The sequence below is a fragment of the Balearica regulorum genome, chromosome 4 (genome assembly GCF_011004875.1).
Source record: "Balearica regulorum gibbericeps isolate bBalReg1 chromosome 4, bBalReg1.pri, whole genome shotgun sequence".
Classification (NCBI taxonomy): Eukaryota; Metazoa; Chordata; class Aves; order Gruiformes; family Gruidae; genus Balearica; species Balearica regulorum.
Window position 1 is genome coordinate 64296913 of NC_046187.1, and position 12217 is coordinate 64309129.

The following is a 12217-nucleotide window of genomic DNA, read 5'->3' on the forward strand; positions in this document are numbered from 1 at the left end:
AATCATTAGCCATTTTTTCAGATCTTAACATTGTTTTCACCAAGTGCAATCATCTTTGAGGAATAAATATGCAAGGCAGTCAAAACCTCTTGGTCTGGAGAAGAAAAAAAAAAAAAAAAAGAAGAATCTTCATGGATTATCTTAAATCTGTAGTTTTATTTTGGTTTGGGTTTTTTCCTCACAAAATGAAAGCAGTTGCAATGCACTTATTCATTGCATCCTGAAAAACTCCTTGCTATTATTTTGACTGCTATATATTTTTTATTGCAGCAGTGTCTAGAGGTCCTAATCAGGAATCAGGATGGGATATAACAGGTGGCTACTAGCAAATGGGGAAAATACAAAGTAACAGCAAGACAATTAAGCTTGACATAGTAAGCCCCACTCACAACACAATGGATCAGCCATTGCTACCTAGAAATATAGTAAGTTGCCATAGTCCTTCTCTTCCTAAATTAGAGTGGCCTCTAACTATTCAGGAAAATGCTCAGAATTAGTTAAGCATGTGTTCAAGGTTAAAATGTTTTAAAGAAACAGGGAATTAATAGAAAGTTAAGAATGCACCAATGTGATTTCCTGAACTGCCTGCGGTAAGGATTGGCCCCACTTGCCTCTCCTTGCAAGTGTCTGTACAGCACACACAAGACAACCTGAGTGCTCACACATTTGCATAATTTATTGTGGTTTAACCAGCAACAGCACTTTGGCTGAGCCACGGAAACTGCATGTTTGCATAGTTTTCACCTGGAGCGAAGGCAGGACAATAGGACTTGGTGTAATATTTTTTTCCTGAACTAAAATAATTGTAATTGTTGGCTGACAGAGCAAACATACAGGTTACCAAGGCTGCTTAATGCATGGCAATTTGGTAAACAACAGAAATTTCATAATTAATTTTGAACCCTTAGTTTGAGTGAGTTCAGATTGGCTCAATATCCTTGTATGCATGCTCATTACTTTATTTTTAACTGTTAAACATCAGCTGTTAACTTGCTTATCTCATCCTATTCATTCTATTCTGCTTTTTCTCATACTGCTCTGAGCCTCTTCTACCTAAACTACTCCTTGTAACGCATGGTCAAGGTCAGTCTCTTTTTCTTCTCTGCTTGATGAGTGGTTTTGGAGATCTTCAGCCTGTCCCTCCCAGCAGATCACAAGATTGACTCTAATAGAGGAAAAACCTCATATAAAGTGAAGAAAGCAAGCAGAAAGGGTAAAACTGAAGTAGACCAGAGAGTATACCTCATCAAGAGATCTGCTTCTGGAGAAGGGAAAGCAAGTGTTTCCAAAGGGACACAGTGAAAGCAGAAAGATTATTTAAATTGCTTTAAAATGATAACCAGTAATAAATATTGTCAGTTAAGATAAAAGTCCAATTTAATAATTGACTTTCACTAAAAGTAAACTTCCAAGTCCAGTAAACATATAGCAATAACCAATGTCCATTTTCCAAGGTATTCTGAAATTTGACAAATGTATTTTGAAATCCTGATATGAGACATTTTAGAGAAAACTTGAGCATTAATTCAAGGTCTTTGGGTCAGATCTAGAGTTTCTATGGGAGTTCATCTATGCGAAAATGACTAGAAGCTCAAGTACACAGCAAGATACTTTAATTATTATTGCTTTATTTTGTTTACAGTTGCTCATTTTGCTTGTCATTTCCCCACTCCCAAACTACGTGGAAGTCTTAAATCATGTTATATAGTGTTTTTTTCTATTAAAAAACGAGTAGCGGTAGGGAGGTGGTATGTTCCATTATATTTACAACTGTATTTTGGACGTCAGTCACAGCACCAAATGTCAAACTGCAGAAGATATTTTTGCAGCAGCATCTGGTTCTTCACAGATCTCCAGATGCTGCTATATTGGTGGTTTTGGAGTTCTTTCTGGGTCAGTTATTTTGGGACATGAATTGTCTGACTGTTTTGTCCTCTCAGAAACTGTTTTCTTTTGATTTAATCTATAATACTTGAGATTTAGGCATACAATTCCATATAGAATTGGTTTGTACTATAAAAAGAACTTAGGAAGGTACACAAAGCAATGTAGTCTACATAACTCATGCAGAATCCTTTTTATGCATTTTATTTAGAGATATGGCCCATTGTACTCCTGGAATATTTCTGAAAACAAGTATCTATAACTATTGAACAGTAGCAGCGAAGTGCTTAAACAGCAATGAGACTTAAACAGGAATTCGTGTAAAAGCCATTGTGGTCATGCTGCTGGCAAAAATAATGCTATTCTTAGTAATGGGAAAACAGCTGATGCTTTAAAATCTGAACAACAAAAAATGTCAAATAAGGTGTTTGGACTCATCTGTGGATTTAGTCCTCAGCAAGGGACTGTGGGCAGTTGCATTTCGTAAGGAAGAGGTCAGGGCACAAACCTTCAGAGCAGGACTTGTGGACAAGGACAAGCACAGCTAGCAGATCGTGGTGCCATGATAATGCCAATGCCAACACTACTTTTGGTGCGTGGGATATCTAACACAATGATGCACTTATTTCTTTTTCAAAATGCATTTCAGAAAGACCACATTCTGCTCATAATTTTCATTTCACAGCTCATCAGTAAGGCTATAGAATGTGCCACATATGCTACAGAAAAGCTATCTTAGACTGTTTAAAAGAGTCTTTAAAAAAGTATAGGGATTGTTTGATGTATCTTTCTGCCTGCAAAGCCACATCCTTTCATTAGATTGAGGCCAATAGAAGAAAAATAAACATGCTATGTGACATAAAAGAGCTCCCAAGTTACCCCAAACTAGATTTCTTGTCCTTATTAAGGTTGTTATTTAAAATACTCACTGTCTTGGAACTTTTCAGAAGTTAAGTACAATCCTGGTTCACATAGGGAATATTGTCATCTGTTGTTTCCCACAAAAAAGACTCCTTTTTCTGCTAGCATGCCAATGCTTTAGGTTTTTTGACTCTAAAGTAAGGATTTAATGTATCTGAATGAACACCTTTGTACAAGCCATTAGCAAGTATTTTACTATGGGAAAAATTGTGGATTTTGAGTAAAGGAAGAAAAAATTCTTTGGAATGTTAATTGTTAGAAACAGTAATTTGTTCAGCAATGGTTAGGAATTTGAAACATTAGAATTCTCTGAGATTAGTGCTCAAGGAAAAGTCAATTTAGTCAAAGGTATATGATGAATTGACCAAATGTTATATCACATGAGCTTCTAGTTCATCACATGTTCCAACAGTGCATCACAGTGATGACTGGCAGAGCTCCATTTTTATGCTTGTAACTATATTTCAAACTTAGTCATCTCAAACCCTAACACAAACGTGGCTCCAACCCGTGGTATGTACTTGCATGTGTGTGTTCCCGCACACGTGCATATAGATACCATTTTATTATACTCACTTACAGCTTGGAGGTTACTGTTTACTTCAAGGTCATTTTTTTCTCCACTGAAGATTGTAGGTGAAAGGAGACATGGTGGCTGATGGCAATTAGTGTAAGAATATCCAAATTATGCAGCAAGGGAGCAACCTGAATGTCAAAAATACATCCATCTCTCTGTAGCCTTTAACCAAACAAAAGTGTAATTCAAATCACAATCTTGAATGTGCCAATCACATGCTATTTCCCAAGAAAGAAACAGGTTTGAGGAAGTGCAATAAGAAAGATATTTTCAGAATACCGGACAGAAATAGTACTGCAGAACACTGACTACTCGAGGTTTAATCAATAGCCATTAAAGTTACGGGACAAACTCCTACAGGTTTGGATTAGGACATCCATGATAACTCAGTTAATGTAAGATATTTTTAAGAGGCATGATTATTAGAATCAGATTTTTTTTTTTCAAAGCAAAAGACAAAATAGGTAACAACTTCTTTTCCTTCTCCCTCCCACAGCCTAACACCCAACATAATTTTCATAATACTGTCATCATGCAAAATACAGACAGGAATATTTAAGATAACATGTCATATTAGGTAAATTATTTCATTCCAAAGACTAAAGCAGCAGACTATCTGATGATGGCTTAAAATTCATATTTAATGAAAATATTCCTTGTGATGAAAATAAACAAGGAAGCACAAAATAGTTCAGAAGAAAAGATAAAGTTAAAATGTCATGAGGAAGGTGCACAGAAAATGGTACAATGAGTATTAACATACAGACAATAACAAAAGTAGAAACAAAACATTGTTATTTTAATTTACATTAGATGGCCATGCTTTTATGATACGACAAATTTAAATTCCTCATGTCTGAAACCAAGAGTCTATAGACACAGTAATTCTTTAGAAATAATTTGTAAAGGTATTCACAGACAGAACTTTAGTCTGCAAGGATGATAAATTGATAGTTTTGCTTCTGGAGTATGTTTAAAGGAAGAATTTGAAAGAAGAAAGTTGGGATGAGATTATTATTTCCAGGGCAAAAAGCTACTCTGCATGTAAACCTCAAACCTGCAGCACTGTCGTATATTCTACAAAACACCTTACACACATGCTTGAAGCTAAGAATATATTTAAAGCATCTGTAGTCATTAAGACAAAGGTTTGCATTCAATGTCTTTGCTGAACTGGGGGCAGCAAAATAGATTGCAAAGTTATGTCACAAGTAGAAGAAATCTACAGAAATAACGGCAGTTATAAAGAATTTGTGAGCAAAAAAACCAGAGGAGAACTAGTAAAGAACATATGAGAATGTATTTATTCTATTCTGTACACCTAAATTCTGAAAATCCCTCAAAATAAAAATATTTTAGGAATAAGAGATGTCTGTACTTAATTTTGTTTTCTAACGTGAGCAATAAGATTTGCACAAGGAAAAAGAAAGTTCACTTTGAGCCCCATCTATCTGATGCTTAAGGAAAATATATTTACAATACATTTAAAAAATAATGTTCCATAGTTTGCACAAAAAAAGTAGAAAATTTAATACAGCTTGTTAGCAGAGATGACCTAATAAAAGCTGATGCTGAGGAAAGTATACAAGCATTTAAAACATCTAAACTAAAACAAATTATTGTTGAAAGAGTTTCCATTTTTTTCTCCTGCTGCTTCCAACACTAGCCTAACAAGCGAGACACTTCATCTTTCTCTGCCTCGATTTGCTCATCTGCACAATGAGTCCTGTGCTATTTATAACCCTGGAAAGTCCTTTACGATCAGCTGACGAGAAGATGTTAGATAGCTGCTAGACTTTCTCAGTACGGCTTCCCACTATGCGGTACTCACTATGGAAAACATCTGTAGTCTTAATCATAATGATAAACGCAACATTTTGAGTTGCTGAGCAAAAGAAGTGCTACATACAATAGAATCACAGTCATTTGTATTCCAGTGACACCCACAATGTGCTAGCCACTGTTCTTACACACACACATTCAGGCAGACAGGCCCTGAAGACCGTGTTCTTAGGCAGTGACAGCAGTGCTTTAATGACACGTCGGTAATTTACAGCATCAGAGACGGCAGCATGATACATGCTGTTAGGCATAATACATCCTAAGCGTGCTACATCTATTCAGAGACGAGTCTAGAAAAGCATTTTCATTTATGGGGATGGAGAATCTTAATTGGAAGTACTTCTAAATCTATAATTGTAAAGACTAATAAATAGTAATTAAAAATACCAATTCCATATCAACTCACCATTATATGAGATACCATATAAACATATACTGAAAAACAATCAGAGTCTTAAAAACTCACCTGGTAAATGAAACTAATGGTGAAGAGGGAGAAAAGGGTTAGAAGTGACACAGCCTTGGTTTTTCACATTTTCTTGGTTTAAATGGTCTGTGTGTCCAGTTTGCAGGTAGAAATCTGTTTTGCTAAGAGATGCAAAAATACAGATTGGTAGCATTAGCTCAGCTATTATCAGCTTACAGACAGTATTTTGTGAACACTTCAATTCTAGTGATTTTTATAGGGGACTGTAAGGGCTTCTTGTTAAAGTTTACTTTCTATTGCTCACAGTTATTCTGTCTTTAAATCAAGGGCATGTTCTGCCTAAGGGGAAAACAGGCCTTGTGTATCTACTGGCTAACATCCTCTCCATTACTAATTAGAGATCTGATTCCCTCCAAACAATATTGAGTAGAATGCACCTTTCAAACAGAAGAAGGTTTTTGTTGTGTTTTAAAAATGAAATATTAATAAAATCTGAATGGGGGGGGGGGGAAGAAAGAGACTAACATTTCCTATAGCTTAATGAAGCAATCAAAATGACACAGGAGCTCCAGTTTCTCAACACCAGTTGCAAAATACTCTCTTAGACCTCATAGATGCATGAGGCATTAAGGGCGATATGGGATTCTTAATGCAGGAAACCTTTGAGGAGAAACAGAAGAGTATCTGAGGGCATAAAAGGTTGTCAAAAGGTATGAAACACCCTTCTTTGATAATGTATTCTGAAAAGAAAATGTGGAGGATAAACAGGCATTCAGTAAAGTACATTTTCTTTGTGGGACAAAAGTGAGAAAACACTTTCTTAACTCTGATTTCTGGATAACTCTTCTACCAGTAATTCCCATTTTTATTCTCCTGCATTTGCAAAATGGCAGGTTGCCTGTTAAATATAATTTTTTTTAAAATTGCAGCTGCAAATACCTTGCTGTTGCTTTTAATGTAAAACTTCCTTTTCTCTCTCTCTCACCCTTCCATTTTGTATTGCATACTGAGAGTTTCCCTCTGGTTTGAGACTTATGTGGACTTCAGGTGCAGTATTGATTGAAAGCATTGCCTTTTTTTTTTAGTTTTGGGGGTTTTAATCTAGCTGTATTTAGATGCAGAATATAGTGACTTTTTAGTATTTTTTACCTGAAAAAATGAGAAATAAAATTTTTGGTTAGTGGTTTTTTTCATTTTTATTTATTATCCCAACTTTCTGTGGGATCAGAAATTTTCTACTCTCTTATTCCCACTGATAGTTTTAACAGTGAGTTATTGCATGGGAAACTTGCAGTGGTTCACCACTGACCCTGAAGTAAATGGATTTTGCTATTGATTTAACTGAAGTCAGCTTTAACCTTTATGCCGAAACTATTACAATCTCTCAGTGGGTAATTTATCCTTTTTTGTGCCTATTATGGTGTGAATCAGTTACATTTCTATGGAGAGGAGTGAGTTTTAAATTCAGAAGCACCCACTTAAACTTTAATCACAAATAAGCTAATAATGTCACATCAACCTCTTTGTAACAATGATCTCTTTTTCTCTATGTTTGTAAAGGGAGAATGGAAGGGTCCGGATCATAACTTGACACTAGCACTATTAAAAAAAAATCATAACTGAGATTACTATGAAAATGTATAGAAGAACCAAAGTATAAAAGGTGAACTGCAATGCAGCTCATATTTTTAATTAGCAATCACAATTTTTCATATGTCTGTTATTAATTATCCTGTGGTCCTTGAATATAAAGCAAAAGCAACTTCTAGACTCACTAAAATGGCAGTTGTAATATGGTTATCTCTACTAGTTAAACTTGTTTTCTGGAAAGGAAGAAATGGGACTACATTCCTGTTAGAGAACTAAGAATACTCAAGAAAAAAGGGTATAGTATCAATTTCATTGATTATACAGACACACAGAAAACAAGGGTGGGAGGGGAAAGACTTGTAAGACTCCATTGTTTTGCTTTTGAATACAAAATCTCATTCCCTTTTAGCTGTATTAAGGCTTTTTTTTTTTTTTTTTTTTTTTTTTAAAGTAGCATCAAAGCACTAACACTTTGCATATTTTGGATGGAAATTATAAATGTGACTCTTCACCTGGGTGTGCTCCAAAGTCTGCTGAATAGGAATCCATCCACTGAGCTCTGTAGGTATTATCCTGCATCAGGGCATAGTAACATGTTGGTTTAAGTTCTCCTTAGATTTTGGACCTCCACATGGAAAACTAGATCCACCTGTTAACAGGAAAAAAAGCAAGACACTGTTGACATATGTAAGGAATCAAATCAGAACAGGAAGAAGAGAAAAAAGATGCCTTGAAACCACCAATTTTGCATTGCCAAACATTAAATTCCCATCCTGACTTTTTTTGTGTGGTCTACGCTAAAAGATCTAAGTTCCTGTTACCATTTCCTAAGCAGGAAACTTTTCCTAATTTCCTGTCTCTTCTGTGACTTGGTCTAATATTTTCTGAAGTATTTTGTCATCTTTGAATAAAAGTTGCTATACACAGACAGAGGCCTACTAGCACACCAAATCTGAAAGCAGAACTTTTGATACTTCCACTGTAAGCACAATCAAATCATCTTTATATTGTGTTCACACTTGGTCCAGCATGTTCAGAACATATTTGACCCTGGCTAAATCTGTCACTCACCTTGATATGTATGTAAGCTATAGCTATTTTCTCTACCTTTTGAGAAACCACAGTGTTTGACTATATGCAAAATCACTACAGCTTAGTTCTATCATTAATAAGAATTACAGGCTTAAGAGAAGTTGGAATAGTTACTTCCTGCAGTGTATGGATGGAACCCAATTGCTGGAGTGAAAGCAGTGTGAGTATTTTAACACCTGACATATTTGGAAGACCCACTCAAGGCTTCTTTTGCCAGAATATTGCTTTTGCTGGTGAGCAACTACCATAAGTGAAGCATTAAACTGTAATCAATTTGCTGAAACAAAATGTATGTGAAAAAAATTAATTAAAAGTTGTAGAATGCCTGGAGCAAAGGTGCCTTTACCATGTCTCCTGCTGGGAATGAATCACTGGCCAAAGAAGACTTGAATTTACATGTTATATCAAACTTTGTGTAACTATTAGACTGGTGCTCAGCAAGGCATCTCTCTCTTTTACCCTTAGCAATCTGATTTGGAACTGCTCCGTGCAATGCTGACCCAGTGTTGAGGGAAGAATCTCCACAGCCCTAGATCTGCATTGCCTGGAGAACAGAGCATTTCTCACCTCGTACATGCCACACAGACTTTGGGGCACAAGAGAACTCTCCTTATTCCTTTACCATACATACATTAGATTAGGAATTTTTTTCACTTCATGTTTTTGAAAAGCTTCAATTTTCCTTTTATTGTAACTCTTAATTTCTTTTCTTTCTTGTAAGACAAATCTCTATCCAGAACTTCTGAATTATATTTAGGTTACAACCATAGACTTGATGGCTCCTCTCCTGTAATATTACTAGTCTCTACTTAAATTCCTATCTTGCCTACCCTGTCAGTAATGTGGAGATTTAGAGTGTTTGCCAGTACGAGCAATTAGTCAATGTTTAGAGGGAAAAAAAATTAAACCCTGTATGAAAAGTACTATGAAGTCCAAAGGATTGCAAATAATAATAGCAGCTTGTGACCTGTGTTGTCAGCCAAGTTTCTGGAGGTGCCATATTAACCATCTCTTTTCTCGCTGCTGCTTTATCCAAGTCTCTACATCTAGTCTGGGACTAATTTATGCTGTACACAAATACAATAGGTGTGTCCTCATAGAATTTTCTCAAGAAGCCTGACCAAAAAAGTGCTTTTGTTTGCTGTCCAATAACTGTAATTCATCTTCAAATAGCATACTGATTTTTCACCTGCAAATAACGAAAAATATATGGATGTGAAACAGAACTAGACAAAAAGGTAAAACCAGCAGCAATGCACTAGATGTGTTCCTCCCTTCATTTCCAGAGTGGTTGTGGACAGGAGCAGGCCAGGGTGGGTTGCGAATGACAGTGCTTGCTGGTCATTGAGGAATTCAGTAATAAGGCTAGCTTAAGGCCGGTGGCTATAATTTCAAAGGCTAGGGATGATATTTTCAGCCAGTTGAAAAAACCTCAATTATTCTTTGTGAATCTGGCATGTATGCCAATTTCTAACTTAAGTCTGTGTCACTAGAAACTGTATTTGAATAGCTTTTCCCATGTGAATTTTTTTTTCAGAAGAGGTTTGATGTTCCAGTTTCAATTGCTATTAAACATGTTAGTAAAAATACTTAAGACAATACTATGAAAAAGTACCAGGACCAGACCTTTTTTGAGATATAGGACCAGGCAAGGTGATCTTATGCAGATGTATGAAGATCTTATCTTTGACAAAAGCAAGACCCACTGAAATAAGCAGAAAGAATTTCTCTGACCTTAATCCTGGACACAATTTTGAAAGAGAATCCTACATAAATGAGTCAGTATAGTAAAGCACGCTGCAATCTGTAACTCTCCTGTGCTATCTGATGCCCTCAATATTTACAACTTTTATATGTGACATCATTAACATGCACAAAACATGTTTTCTTATCAGTTTTTCAAAAAAACTGTTACAGAATTGATTGCTAAGCAAAATTTACTTTACAGTAAAACTGTCTGCAAGCTCCGCTGCATAATTCAGCAGTAATTTATGGAGTGACAGTTGTAAGGTAGTCCCATAAGATGAAAAGACATCAGAGGAAATAAAGTTTTTCAAGAAGAAAAGCTTGTGCACTGGTGTGTGACTTGCATTATTAACGAGACTATCTTGTAAGATGGTCTCGTTAATAATAAACATAGCCAGCTATTTCACACTATGTTGGAATGTTGCTTCTTTACTTAGCCTCAGTCACAAAAAGAAAAACAAATAACAGACATGAAACTAACCTTTTTGGAAAATGCCTTAAAAGGACATTGCAACACAGATAAAATACAAAACCACAGACCTCACAAATTTTAAATGCTGGAAAGCCTGACCATTCAAAAGGAAGTTTCTACTTAAGTAAACAAATGTTGGAAAGCAAGGAAATATAAAATTAATGACATGCAGACAACATACATCTGCTGTCATAGTCCTTCCACAGCCCAAAAAGAAGTTGAGACAGCTTGCCATCTCTTTTCAACATTGAATTTCTGGGGTTTTTAACCTTATAGACTGCATAACAAAGGAATTTTGACTTGTTTTCCAGGTTAAATGTTGCATATTGACTGTCTTTGATCTTGATTGCAGAATAGATTAGGAAGAAACTCCAAGGCGGCATAACACAAGTATATTTGTAGCAAGCTTCCAGAAGCGGTGTAAAGGTCTTAGATTTTCTATGCTCTAGAGATGTGTAACTGGACAATATGCAGAGGTCGTAGTCAAAACAACAGGACAAATGGCAGTTAGTGCTTAGTTACACACTGATATCCTTATCACAAATATAAGATCTAAGATCTGGAATTCTGACAAAACAGTTTGGAGTAAGTCAACACCCACAAACTATGAGAAAAAAGAACTCATTAGGTAATAGCTGTGCTTTTCTCATATAATTTTAGAAATAACACTGTTTGAAATGAGGAAAGTGAATAAACAGCATACTGTTGTCTTAGCCTGCAAAATTGTGCAGCTTGCTAGATTGGGTTTATGATGCAAATTATACTTGAAAGCCTTTGTAATAAAGAACATTTGTTTATGTCATGTGTGTTTGATTTACTATTCAGCTATAGTCTCAAGTGGAAACTTGTGATTTGGGATTAGTCCATAACTAACGGTTTTGGATACCAGTTGAATAAATGAAGTTTCTCACTTTTACAGAGCTAATTAAGTACTGAAGAAGAGAGAGCACTTCTCCCCAATTTCTCCATTAAAAAGAAAGACTACAGTTCTTCTGTCTAATATAGGACATGTTGCTACCTTTCCTAGTGTTGCAATAATTTAAATAGGTGCTAAGGATGGTGAATACTGACAGCATGTTTTACTGTGTGCAATGAACATCTCCATTTTTTATTTTCAAAGAAGAGCTGTAGATTTTAGGTGTATCTTATCACTGGTAATATGAGATTCATACGGATGTGTAGAAATCTTACAGTTCATATTGCCAACCAGACAGAAAAAAAAAAAAAATCAGAAATATAAACAAAGTAGAACAATATGAAAGCCTACCCTCCCTATACACACATATTTTCTGAACTGAATTTCAATTTGAGATATTATTGTCCCAGTCTGCTTGGAAGAACTCTGCATAATATCTAGACTAAGAAATTGAAGCTGATCTTGGGTTTGACTTGTTTCCAAAAGATGCAGGTATTTTATTTATTCTTTCTACTTACTGGGTTAATTTCAGCCTTTTGACTAATGACACATTTTTGTATAGCCAATTAATTTGGTATAGCTCTTCAGGAAAGCATGTGATCCCTGTGCTGCTGGCTGCATGTCTTTTGAGTGAATTTATTTCTTCCATAGTAGAAAATAACCGCAAAGATGGAACAAAATACGCACAGATTTTAAAAAGACGCAAGAGATGGGGGAGGTTATGATGAAAGATGGCAGTCTTAAAAGATG